This window comes from Spermophilus citellus (genome assembly GCF_964194105.1).
Source record: "Spermophilus citellus genome assembly, chromosome: 16".
NCBI lineage: Eukaryota > Metazoa > Chordata > Mammalia > Rodentia > Sciuridae > Spermophilus > Spermophilus citellus.
In genome coordinates, this window is record NC_138196.1 from 72,405,235 (window position 1) to 72,418,768 (window position 13,534).

The window sequence follows — 13,534 nt, forward strand, 5'->3', positions numbered from 1 at the left end:
ACATGATTGAATGTCTGTCTAACACATTTTTAAGTACAAAAGTAGGGCACAGCACACAGTAAGAGATCAATAAAGGTCAGGGTGGAGATGAAAGTGCTCGTACCTCTGAAAACATTTTTTATTTCTATTTACCAGTTTGAGAAATTTTGTTTCCAGAATTTGATCCAGCTTTGGGAATTTCAGAGTAAAGGGGTGAATATATCCACCAATTATTAAAAAAGAAGAAAAAAACAACTTTATTTTGTTTTCCAGACAGAAATTTAGCATTTCTAGAAATGACTCTTTTACGGTTATCAGGAAGAGTCCTGAATAAAGAGACAAAAGGCTTGGCTTTAATTCTGACCTTCCCCACTGTGCGACCTCCCTTGGCCTTCCAGGTGAATTGTCCAAGATGACCCCTCTAGTACTAAACCTGAACATCTCAGCAAAAGACACTCTCCCGTCAGACACAGAGTAGTGCCCACAGAAGAGCAATAAGAAGCTGGATCCAGACAGAGACGGGCCCAGCGTGTTCCATGACCAGATCCGCAGAGCAGAGAGGGGCTCCTGAGAAGGCGCTGTCTTCTGCTGAACAGTCATCCTGTGCTTGCTTTTTGTTGTTCTCTGTGTTTCTTTTTAAGTCATAGGTCAGTGATTTCCCCACATCCTGCCCTGGGGACAGATAGAGGAAGATGTGATTCACAGAAACAGCTGGTTGGGGACCCTGGTGCCTGGAGACAGATTGGTCTGGGAGCAAGGATGTGGGTGAACTGAGGTGCCACTTTGGGTCTGCAAACCCTTGGGACGCTGGGGCTAGGGAAACAGGAGGCAGCACATGCAAACTGCTGAGAGCAGATCTAACTTGAGTTTACCTCTCCCTGGATGACTCTTCCCAAGAGGAAGCAAGCAGTTAGGAGGAGGACTGAGCGTAATGGTTGCCACCGAGACTTAGTGTACTCCAGAGCGAGGCCAGAGGTCACAGAACTTCAGGAGAGGAAAGGTCTGATGGAGACATAAATCCCAGTTCTGTTGCTCACTAGCTCCGTGGCCTTAGCAAATCTCTTTTAGAACCTTCCCTTCCACATTTATAAAACCTTTTTCCTCACCTAACCTGCCTCATGGAATTTTCATCAAAGGGAGATTACAGGAAGCCGAGCAGCACACAGCAAGGACCCCTTCCCAGCGTGCATCTGAGATTATCTGCGAATCAGACAGAAGGTTTATCTTGCCTCTGAGCATTCAATGAGGAGTTTGCTCTTGTGAAGGCTCCCAAGAGAATAAACTCAGGGTACATTCTCTACTTGCTCCTGGTTCCCATGGAGTGATCCCCTCCCAGAGTTCTGCTGGGGTCAATTGTGGGAAAGGAATTTAAAAGAGAGAGAGAGAGAGAGAGAGAAGCTCTGGACGGTGAACCCCAAACTCTGGGTCTGAGCTCAGTGGACTGTTCCCCCATGTGTTTTCAGCCATCCAGAGTCCCAGAGACACACGTTCTGGACCATTGATCTTCTGGACTGCATTTGCTGGAAACTTTTTGCTACAAATAGAGCTACCTGAGAGTGTGCCAAATCATGGAACCCAGCCCCAGATTCCGGGAACTCCAGGAAAATAGATCCATTGGATGGATAAACAGGGTGGATGTGTCAGCCATATCAAATCTTTGAAGACATAATCATTTATTACACTGATGCACAGGGGAAAAAAAATGTCTTCACACACCCCTTTCCTTTCCTTTCCAAACTTTATTAAGGTTTTACTAAGCACCGGGTACTGCTTTAAGGACTTTAGGTGTGTGAATGTACTTATCATGAAAATTTAATCATGTCAGCATTGACCATATATAAATGGTTTTTCCACAATCACATTCCCTCTCCTGTCATTATTGGAGGAAAAGAGTGAGACCTTCTCTCGTAGTCTTTGCAGCTGTCAGTGTAGCTTTTAGGGAAAGATCCATAAGACTCCGCCTCTCCCCAGCACTCACAGCTTCCCTGCCTCAATCTGCCTAAAGACCCCCACAGTTAATCTCATGACTGGAAAATCCAGATGACCAGTGGCTGCCCCACCCCATGCCCCATGGACACACACACCCCCATGTCTGGCCCCCATGCCCTCTGCAGCTTATAGTCATCCATCAGGAAAACACCACTGAACTCTTGCTGAACCTTACCTCCACGCTCTTCATCTAACTGGAGTGTCTTTATCCCTGGCTACGAAATAGAATTGTCTGTAAAGCATAAGAAAAAGTTTTATTTTAATTTTTTTATAAGTTTTATTTATTTATTTATTTATTTATTTTTTAGAGAGAGAATTTTTCAACGTTTATTTTTCAGTTCTCGGAGGACACAACATCTTTGTTGGTATGTGGTGCTGAGGATCGAACCTGGGCCGCACGCATGCCAGGCGAGCACGCTACCACTTGAGCCACATCCTCAGCCCAAGAAAATGTTTTAAATTAAAAAAAAAAATCCAGATCTTTCTTCTAATTAAGGTGAGTGGTGCAGTGCAGTTAGTCTTTGTTATTTTAAAGAATTTCTAGCAAGGAAGGGGTTCCTTGAAGGCTCTTAAGTCCTGTGCAGGATGTCCAGGAGTCAGGGACTGGCAGGATGGGGCTGGGTAATCAAGGGCAATCACCCATCCTTGCTGGCAGGGGCTGCCGTGCAGAGGGGGCCTCTCTACTGCAGCTTTCACCCAGAATAAAGGCTGCCCACCACATGCTCCCCCATAGTTCTTTTTTTTTTTTAAGAGAGAGTGAGAGAGGAGAGAGAGAGAGAGAGAGAGAGAGAGAGAGAGAATTTTTTAATATTTATTTTTTAGTTTTCGGCGGACACAACATCTTTGTTTGTATGTGGTGCTGAGGATCGGACCCGGGCCGCATGCATGCCAGGCAAGCGCGCTACCGCTTGAACCACATCTCAGCCCCCCCATAGTTCTTAATACTGGTGACACTTAAAAAAATAACATATAGGGCTGGGCTGTAGCTCAGCGGTGGAACACTTGCCTTGGATGTGTGAAGCCTGGGTTCAATCCTCAGCACCACATAAAAAATAAATAAAAGTATTGTGTCCAGCTACAACTAAAAAATTATTTTTAAAAAATTAACATATAGTAAAACAGCCTTTTTTATTAGGCTTCTTAATCAGTTGTATTGATGTCCAATTGGATGAGTTTTAACAAATGAGCACAGAACAAATCTGTCACCCCAAATCAGGCTCTCAAGTACTCCTTCATCATCACGTGCTTCTCATGTTCTTTCCGCAACAGCTCCTGGTTTCCTTTCCATCTGTGTTGACTCTGCCTTCTCTGCAATGTGATATAAATGGAATTGTTCAGTGTGTAACATTTGAGACTGGATTCTTTCCCTCTGCCTAGTGTCCTTGAGATCAATCCACGCTGTGGTGTTTATCAACACTTTGTTCCTATTTACTGAGGTGGAGTAGTGTTCCCTTGTGTGGAGGGGTGACTCATGTATCCATTTATCTGTTGAAGGACATTTGGATTGCTTCTGGTCTTTGGTTGGTAGTAGTAGAACTGCTATAAGCATGCCTATTTAGGTTTCAGTGTGAATAGGTTTTCATTTCTCCTAGGTCAATATTTTGCAGTAGGATTGCTGGGTCATGTGTAAGAAATTACTGAACTTCTTCTAAAGTGGCTACACCATTTTACACTCCCACCGGCTGTGTATGGTGGTTTCAGTCATTCTACATCCTTGTCAGAACTTGGTATTGTGGATAGTTTTTATTTTGGCCATACTCACAGGTATGTAGTACTGGTGATTTTGAGGGGTGGGTGTTGTTGGTACTTGGGATTGAACTTCACCACTGAGCTGCATCACCAGCCCTTTTTCATTTTTATTTTGACACAGGGTCTCACTGAGTTGCTGAAGCTTCCTTGAACTTGTGATCCCCCTGCCTCAGCCTCCCCAGTTGCTAGAATACAGGCGTGTACCATCACACCCCACTATGGTGATTTTAATTTGCGTTATCATTGCTATTTTTTTAAAATGTTCCCTTTGATTTTATTATGTAGCTGGAATAAGCTGAAATTGGGCTGCCAATGCTGAATGCCCTAATGGTCCTGCATAGATGCTATTTCTACCTGATGTGGTAGGTGACTGGTCCATCTTCCCACCAGCTGCTCCATCTGCCCTCCATCCACCTTCTCTGACGGAGGGCTTTATTCATGCAGTTGTTTCTTCTCTCTCTTGCCATCATCATTTTTTCCTACTACTAGAACATTAATATCAACAGCATATAAATATGTGTCATTTAAAATCCTTTACCCCACAATCCCTCTCTAGCCACACTGCATTTCTCTGCTCCCCTTTACAACCGAAGTCTGTGAAAGAGTCGTCTATATTTAGTATCTCCACCTCTCCCCCCATCCTTTTCTTTTGTATCTACTCCAACCAGCCTTTCACCTCCTAGTGCAGGAAAATTGATCTTGTCAAATGTACATGTGCATTTGTTTTCGTGTGCCAGATCCTAATCTTGGACACTTTCAGTTCTTTGCTCATATAGTCATGAACACTCTGCAGAATTGATCTCTCCCTTGGTTTCTTCATTTCCTTTGGACCTGGCTCTCCCTCCTCCGTAGCTGCTCCATCTGGCCTCCTTTGCTGGTTCCTCTTTGTCTTCCTGACCTCTGTCCCTGGGCTCTGTCCTCAGTCAGCTGTCTTTCACTCGCTTCCCAGATGATCTTACTCTGTGCCACAGCCTCAAATGCCACTTCCAGACTGGTGGCTTGAACTCTGCATCTCTGGAGTAGACCTCCACTGAACTCCAGGCTCACGCAGCAAACTGTCCACTTGGCATTTGCATTCAGATGTTGAGCAGACATCTAAATTTAACCTGTGAGCCACCTCCCAGTTATCTGTTTCCCATCTGCTCTTCCTCATCCCAGAAAACCCTAACTCCATTCTTCCATCTATTTGGCCCCAAAATATTTTTTTAAAAACCTTGCAGTCATGCTTTATTTCTCTTTTTCTCTCTCATACCCCCACATCCATTCAACCAGAAAACCCTGTTGGCTCTATCTTTGAATATACCCAGAAGGCAAATGATTCTCTCTGTTCCTGCTGCTACGTACCAGTAGCAGCCATCACCAACTCTCACTGAATTATGGCATTATCCTACTACATGGGCTCTCTGCTTCCAACTTCCTCCCACATTTCATTGAAAACACTTGCATTCTAAACACATGGGTGAGAAGATGTCCCTGAAGTTGCTCCAGTCACTCCCACCTTGAAGGGCATTTCACTAAGATCTCACCCAACTGCTAATCTCACCGCTAACCCCTGTCCACCTTCTGCCCATCCAGCTCCCTCAAGAGCAATTGCTGTGGCTGGCGGCTTACAACAGATGTGACTGCAATTGCGCCCTTAGTAGGTATGACTCAGGGGAACAGGGATGAGAGTATGATCCTCGTCATCTCAAACAAGCCCCCACTTTGGAGTCTTGCAGTTGCTTTTCCCTCTGCTCAGACGTTCTTTCTCTGGATATCTGCCGGCACCTCCCTTTGTCTAAACCTCCGCTCAAATACCCCTTTATCAAAGAAGCTTCCCAGACCACCCTTTCTTAAATACCATCTCTTTGTCACTCTGACTCAGCTTATTGTTTTTTACAAGACACTTGTCACCATGTCATGTGGAATTAAGTCATTTATGTATTAGGGGTCTCCCCTCTACCTCCCACTCAAAGGTAAACCCCACAAAGCAGGGATCATTCTAGGTTTTGTTCACCAGTGTATTTTGTTCCTAGCACACTGTAGGAGTCCACTATTAGTTGAACAAATAAGTGGATGAATCTTCCCTGACCCCACCATGGTATGCAGCTTTTCCTTCTAAGCCTTCCATGAATTTCATTGGAGGTGAGTTTCATCTGGATCATAAACCCTTGAAGGCTCCATATTTGTTTTTGTTTCTTACCACATTTCTGGGTGATAGCCCCGAATCCCTGAATCCCTCTAAGGATGTCCCTGCTCTACATCTGTTTCTAATGGCATCATTTCAAAGGAGACTCCTATTTGGAAAAGTCATGTGAACGGGAACCATAAGTGGAGTGCCTTGGGACCCAGGGTTCACACACACTGTGTATGTATGAATATTCACACACACTCGCACGCATATGCACATCATCACACACAGACATAAACAAGGCAGCCTCTTGGTAAGGACTGCATTTGGGATCTGAGTCAAAAATATGTCCTGTTTTGTCCTCTGGAACATGTCATTTGGCTTTTTAAAATGATTTAAATAAAAAAAAACAAACAAATAAGCTCAACTCCATGGGGAATCTTACCGAAATTAGTTGGCTGGTTCTGTTTTTAAAACTAGGTCATCCACAACTGAGAAATGACTAATCGCAAAGCATGATGGGACAGAGCCAAAAATGCACGGATCCACCACCTAGCTCGTTTGCACTTTCAGGATATTGTTTCATAAAATTTTAATCTTATTGGGTTATCTTTCCTTATTTTCAAAGTCTTACAGTATATTGAAGCAATTTTAGAGAATACAGGGTAACCAAATACCCACCCACAAACAGGTCGGTTGATTATAACTCTGAAACTTAAACATGCTCTTGATATACTTCTGTATAGAATCATATTTTTAAATTTGGCCCCTCTTGGAACTCTGCATTTCTCATCCCTCAATGAGCTAATCCACAAATATAGCCACAGCTGCATCAATAGTATCTGAGTAGAAATGAGAGTCTAAGTCAATTAGCCTAACATTTGCTCAATTCTGGTTTCTGGCCATTGTTTTTTCTTACTGATTTGTTAAAGTGTCCTTACAACTTTGTTACCATTCTAGCCTTATTTTTTTCCCTTTATTTATTCCACAAATATTTATTGAAGCCCTACTATGTATCTGTTGTAGGACTTTGGAATAGTTTGGAATCTTTCAGCAAATATAACTGAGAAAAGACCCCTACTCTCATTGAGTTCATTTTTTTCTTAGTGAGAGACACATCATAAAACTTTATTCATTTTCTGATGCTGCATGACAAATGACCACAGATGTCGCAGCTTAAAACAACAGACATTTATTGTCTCCCAGGTCCTGTGGGTCAGAAGCCTGCATGCTTTAGTGGGGTCCCCTATGGGCTTCCAGGACAGTGTTGGCCAGGGTGGAGTTCTCATCTGGAGGCTCGACTGGAGCACAGCCTACTTCAAGCTTGCTCAGCTGTTGACAGAATTGATTTTTTGTGGCTGATATCCAGGGAAACCTCTTTTTTTAAAGCCAGCAACAGAGAGACAGACCCTAAGTTGAGTGTGCTAACAAGACAGTTTTATATAACACAATGTAATCATGGGAGTGACATCCTATCCCTTTTGCCAAATTCTACTGATTGAAATTATGGTTCCTGCCAACAACCAGGTGAAGCGGGCTACACAAGGGAGGGAATGCCAGAAGGCAAAAGGTTGTTGAGGGTCACCTTAGGGTCCCTCTGGAACAATAATGTCCCATCCGGCAGGGGCAGGACACATCAACGTGGGCAGCGAACCTAGATGGGGAGGAATGAAGGGACAAGAGACACGAAAGGTGACAGCAAGACAAAAGTTCTGATCAAGCTGCAAACTTTTATTGTTCACACAGGGGTATTTATATGCTGGGGATGGGGAAGGTCTCCAATCAGCAATTGCTGGATGTGGGTGGGTATTCATATGCTGGGGATGGGGAAGGTCTCCAATCAGCAATTGCTGGATGTGGCTGGTAAAACTGCCAGCTGCAAGATGTCTGATGATCCTGATAACCGCAGGATGTTCCAGGGAGACAGGTAGCTGCAGGATGCCTCCCAGGGGGCTGTCAGGCTAATCTTTGAAGGAGAATTTCCTTCTAGTCCCCAACACAATAAATCATTTTTGTAGTGTGTTAGGCAGTGCTAAGGGCTATGGAAAATTGGGGAAGGGGAATAGAACGCAGTAAAGAAAACCAGGAGGGCCAAGGGGAGCTGGGGGAAGGTCATGGGCTTCCCAGAGAAGGTGAGGTCCACTGAGTCTTGGAGGGGGTTAGAGAATTGACAGTGTAGTTTCTGAAAGAAGGAACAGTTGGAGCAAAGTTCCCAAGGTGGAAGTTTGGGAAAGAGAAAGGAGGCAGATGGGCTGGGTGCAGCGAGCAGAGTCCAAGTGTCAGAGTCCCACTCCAGATGGGCAAGCTGGCAGCAAGAACTTGTGGACCTTTTACTGTGTTCTAGGCTCCAGGTGTATGGTGATAAGACATAGCTCCTGCAGCCTTATCAGAAGAAGGGATAGAGTCAACAGGAAGAGTCAACACGCTCAGGGATGCGCATTAGGTGAGAGGCTCTGAGTGCTTCCTGTGTAGGAACTCCTGCAGACCATCATCTTCCCCCATTTTATAAATGAGGAAAAGGAAACCTAGAAAGTTTCAGGTATCTGACGTCATATAGCTAGCCTTCCCTCTGAAGGTGTCCTTTCACCCACAACTAAGTACCTATGAACAAATTCAAAAAGTTCTTTTTTTAAGAAATAAAGTGGCATGATAGAGAAGGACTGGAATTGGTGCTTCAACTGCTGCTAGAGAAGTCTCCCCCCCCCCCATCTGAACTGAGAGGGCGGCCACCTGGAGACCTGGGGAGAGAGGAATTGTGACTGAAGAGTGGAAGGGCCCTGAGACATGAAAAGCTTGCTTGATGCATGAAAAGGAAGCCAGTGCCCCTGGGAGGGACCAAGCAGGCAGGACTAGAGAGAAAAGAATGGAAATATGCAGGTGGGGTGAGAGCTCCTGGGGACTTACAGGCCTTGCAAAGGATTTGGGGCTTTATTCTGGTTATAATTGGAAGGCCCTGAAGATTTAAGCAATGGAATGCTGTGATCTGATTTTATGCATTAGAAAGGTCACTCTGTGAAGGGTGGATTATCATTAAGGGTCAAGGGTAGAAGCAGAAAAAACGAATTAAGGAGCCAGTGGGCTGATGCCGCAGTCTTGGCTGGGCACAGAATCACGAGCCAATCAAGCAGGAACAAAACTTTATTTTGAAAAAGCCGCTAACACTCTCAGCGCCAGCAAGTCAAAAACCGGTCCTCCCACGAGGGTGTCCGACCGGAACCGCGCGTCCCGGAACCCCCCGTCTCCTCCGACCTCCTCCGGAATTCCCTCCTACTATCCTTCCCCAACCAATGGGAACTCTCCAGCAGTCCCGTAAAGTCCCGTAACTTGAGTCCGGTAGCAGGCCAAGGTGAACAGCGGGAGTCCAGTTTGCATATGAATGTAAATTTTAACATAATCATCTCAGTGGCTAGCTGGCGTCACTTTACAACCAAAGGTGCCATACATCGTATATATGCTTGTGGCTCCTAGCAGGCTGATCCCTGTGTGAAATGATGAGGGAAGGTTGAATTGAGGGTGCAGCAGTAGAAATGGAGAAAGTAGTCAGATTTGGGATATATTTTGAAGGCATAAAAACCAGACTTACTGGTACATTGGGATGTGTTGTAGCAAGATATCGAAGTTGAACTGAGGGATTTGGACCTAAGTAAGTAGGGGATAATGATGAAGTCAGTAATTGAAACAGGTAGTTTTAATTTGGGAACAACTCTACTATTTTATTTTTGTTATTTTTAGGACTTACTAAAAAGGGTATCTTGCATTTTATAGTTTGGGAAATTGGAGAATTTTTTTGGTTATCTTTTTGCTTCTCAACATTATATCACGAAGATTAATTCATATTTTTGCATTATCTATATTTCACTATTTTATTACTGCATAATATATTCTCTTGTATGATCCACAAAATTTATTTATACTTTCTCCTCTCAAGAGGTATGGCCAAGAAGAATAATGGCTTCTCTAAAGATACCATGTCATTGTGCCCGGGGCCTGGAAATATGTTATGATGCAGTATAAAGAGGAAATAAAATTGCATGTGCAATTAAAACTGGTAATCAGCTGACCTGGGGATGAGGCGATAATTCTGAATTATCCAGGTGGGCCCAATGTGATCATCAGGGTCCTGAAACACGGAAGAGGGAAGCAAAAAATCTGTGTCAGAGTGAGGCAGCAGAAAAAGGCTGAGTCAGCCGTTGCTGGTTTTAAGATAAAACTGGGCCAAGAGCCAAGGAGTGTGGGTGGCCTTTGGAAACTGGAAAAGGCAAGAAAACAGATTCCTCTCTATAGCATCCAGATATAGCTCTGGTATTAGGCCAGTGAGCGCCTCTTTAGGCTTCTGACGTCTAGGCTATGGGATGATAGATTTGTGCTGTTTTAAACCTCTTGAGTTTGTAGTAATTTGTTATAGCCACAAGAAGGAACTTATACAAGGGGCATTTTATGTTTCCATTTCTTAAATGATTGTAAGCATCGCTGCAATGAATGTTCTCATATATGTTTACATATGTAAGAGGTAATAGTTGCTCTTGGGGTACACCCAGGTTGGAATAGCTCAGTCCTTGTCTATGGGAAAACTGAATTTTATAAGATAATGCAACCAAATTGTTTTCCAAAATGGTTGAACCAATCTACCTTCTCAGCAGCGTTGTAGGGGCTCCCTGATTGATTTAGATTTTCTCCAACACTTGATAATGTCTGAGGCATACATTTTTTTTTTAACAATTAAATAAGTGTAGAATTGTATCTAGGTGCAACAAAAATCATATGGTTTGAAAAGTCTAAAATGCTGGTTGTTGATGGCATTTTCATATGCTTACTGGATGGGTACCTTCCTGTCCTGTGAAATGCAGGTTCATGATTGTTATGTATTTTTCTATTTGCTGTTCTCTCAGGAATTAATAGAAAAGTTTATATAGTCTTGATCTATATGATCCTTTGGCTGGTGGATGTGTTGAGAACATCCATTGTGTATGTCATCTTTTTCCTTTTTTTAAAAGCAAGGGTCTGCAACTGAAAAAAATGAATATAAATAAATAGATAAAAGCAAAACCAGTAGACAGAGGAAAGAGAATATGAGGAGGGAAGAAGAGAGGGAAAGAGGAGGCAATGGGGACTGAAATAGAGCAAATTATATTCCATAAATATATGAAAATGTCAAAATGAACCCCCACTATTATGTTTAACTATATGCAATTAAAAAAACATTTTTAAAATAAAAAAATAAGCAGAGGTCTGCAACCTATAACTAGCTGACCAAATCTGGCCTTTGCACGAAGCCTGGTTTTCACATGCTTAAATGGTTGAAAAATAAAGGTACTACAACAAAAATATGTGAAAGAGACTGCATGGCCAGAAAAGCTCTAAATATTTGGCATTTTTGTTTTAGTCAGATTTTCACTTCTGTGACTAAAAGACCCAACCAGAACAATTGTAGAGAAGGAAAAGTTTACTGGGGGGGGCGGGCGGCTCATGGTTTCAGTGGTCTCAGTCCATAGACAGCCGGCTCCATTCCTTGGGGCTCAAGGTGAGGCTGAACATCATGGTGGAAGAGTGGGGTGGAGGGAAGCAGAGAGAGACTCTACTCACCAGATACAAAATATATACCCCAAAGTCATGCCCTAATGCCCACCTCCTCCAGCCACACCCTACCCACCCTCAGGAACCACTCGATTAATCCCATAGGGGATCAATTCAGAGATTGGGTTAACACTCTCATAACCCAATCATTTCTCCTCTAAACTTTTTGGCATTGTTTCACACATGAGCTTTTGGAGGACACCTCACATCCAAACCATAACAATGTTCTTTTCCTGCTTTAAAGCCTCTATTAATGAGCATAACTTCTTAATTTGGTGAAACTCTCAATCTTTCAGAGTCTTATTAAGAAATCCTTCTTAAGGAACAGAGAGATATCAACCTATATTTTCTAACAAAAGCTTTAATGATTTCCTTTTGGCATTTAGGTTTTTTCACTAGTTTCAGTTGTGGGGTGTGTGTGTGTGTGTGTGTGTGTGTAGTGTGAGGAAGAGATCCAATTTCATGCCCCATCTCACCACTGCATAATCATTCATTTCTTCGCCATTGGTTTGGTTTGCTGAGGGTCTTCTGTCCACTTTTGTCATAGATGAGCTTTCCATATTGGACTCATTCCATACTCTGAGTTCTATCAGAGAATTCTCCTAGCTCTGTTTCAATATTACACTTTCTTCACTACTTCAGTTTTATAATATGTTTGGATGTCTGGTGGGATGAGTCTCCTTCACTTTGTCTTTCCATTTGAAAGTGTCTTGAATATTCTTGGCCATATCTCCCTGGGTCAATTTTTAAACTCAGTCTGTCAAGACCCTTGAAAATGTTGTTTGGGATTTTGATTTCAGTTGCATCCAATCTATAGTCTAGAAGTCTAACTAGAGAACGAACATCTATATGAAAGTAAACATGCTTATCTCTGAAAACTGAAAGCCTCTCCCTAACATAAATCTTCTTTAGTGATTGATTGATTGATTAGTGATTAATTGGGCTTATCTTCTCAAGCTGATCCTGAGAGGTCTTTAGGGTGGGAAATCCACCTAGTCAATTATTCCCTTCATTCCCATTCATCTCAGGGATTTTATGCCTTTGTACGTGGCTCACACCTCTCACTCTTGCCTTCTCACTTCTTATCAATGCATACTTGATGAGTACCTGCTGTCTGTAAGACAATGTGCAATGGGTGACACCCAAAAGCACAGTGTAGAGTCCCTGTCTTTAAGAGACTTTAGACCTAGCAATGGAAAAAAAGACGTGTGAAAAAATTACTAGCAATTCAAGGCATTGAGTACAAATTTTCTGAAATTTTTCTAAAAAAAAAATTTTAAATAGCATATCAACTTAAAAACCATTCAGCTTTAGTAAGGGACAAAAAGATCATCATCCAAATGTACTTCCTCAGTAATTCCTTGGGAATCACTGTTGTTAAAGCAACTTACCAGGACTGCCATTTCCAGCAGTGATTTCACTCATTCTGAAAAAGATTCTGTGTGATGAAGCTCATAGAAGAGACTGGGAAGATTTATTGAAAATTGATTTCCATCTAAAACGGCTGGGTTGAATTTACATTTTGCCCCTCAGCTATTAAAATAAAAATCAGCGCCCAGAAATAGCTAATTGCCAAAGACTTCCAAGTACCTAGAATTTGACCATACTTTAAAGTTGAGGAGGGAAGGCCACAGAAGCTTCCTTGGGCGATGACCAGAATGGAGCTTCCTCTACATTAAGTAACCCAGAAAGAGTTCAGCCTGTAACCTCTGTCCTGAATCCTGGTGGGCTTGTGTGGTTTCAAGGCCCGCTTCCCCTTTTCTTCTTAAAATTAATGTTTTCACTGTTGCTTTTTTATTTTAAGACAAAGGGGCAGCATGATTCATACAGTTACTTCCTCCTCCTCCAAGGTCTTAGAAGAGGTCTTCCAGTTGAGAAAAAAAAATGATTTAGTGGAAGATCAGGATTATTGTATTGACTTGCAAAACTCACCCTTCTCCTTTTCATTCTGTGTGATCATTCTAAACCGGAAGACTTGGGTGGGATTTATGCAAGCACTTAAGTTCTCCTTGAATGTACCCTCAGTCACCTTCACTCTCACTGACCTCAAGCCCAGGGCTCCATCATCCCGGGTACATTTATCATGGCAGCTTAAATGAAGATGTGGGTATTCTAGCAGTCATATAATATCTC

General features: G+C 42.8%; 1 long non-coding RNA gene across 1 annotated transcript; it reads right to left on the bottom strand.

The window, feature by feature from the left end:
* Positions 1–246: 246 nt before the first annotated feature.
* LOC308634923 lies at positions 247–3,139 on the bottom strand. The gene is made up of 3 exons (XR_014019112.1): positions 2,975–3,139; positions 2,144–2,200; positions 247–651 (listed from the first exon to the last, which is right to left on the bottom strand). It is a non-coding gene; the product is annotated as an uncharacterized lncRNA (long non-coding RNA).
* Between the last annotated feature and the right edge of the window lie 10,395 nt (positions 3,140–13,534).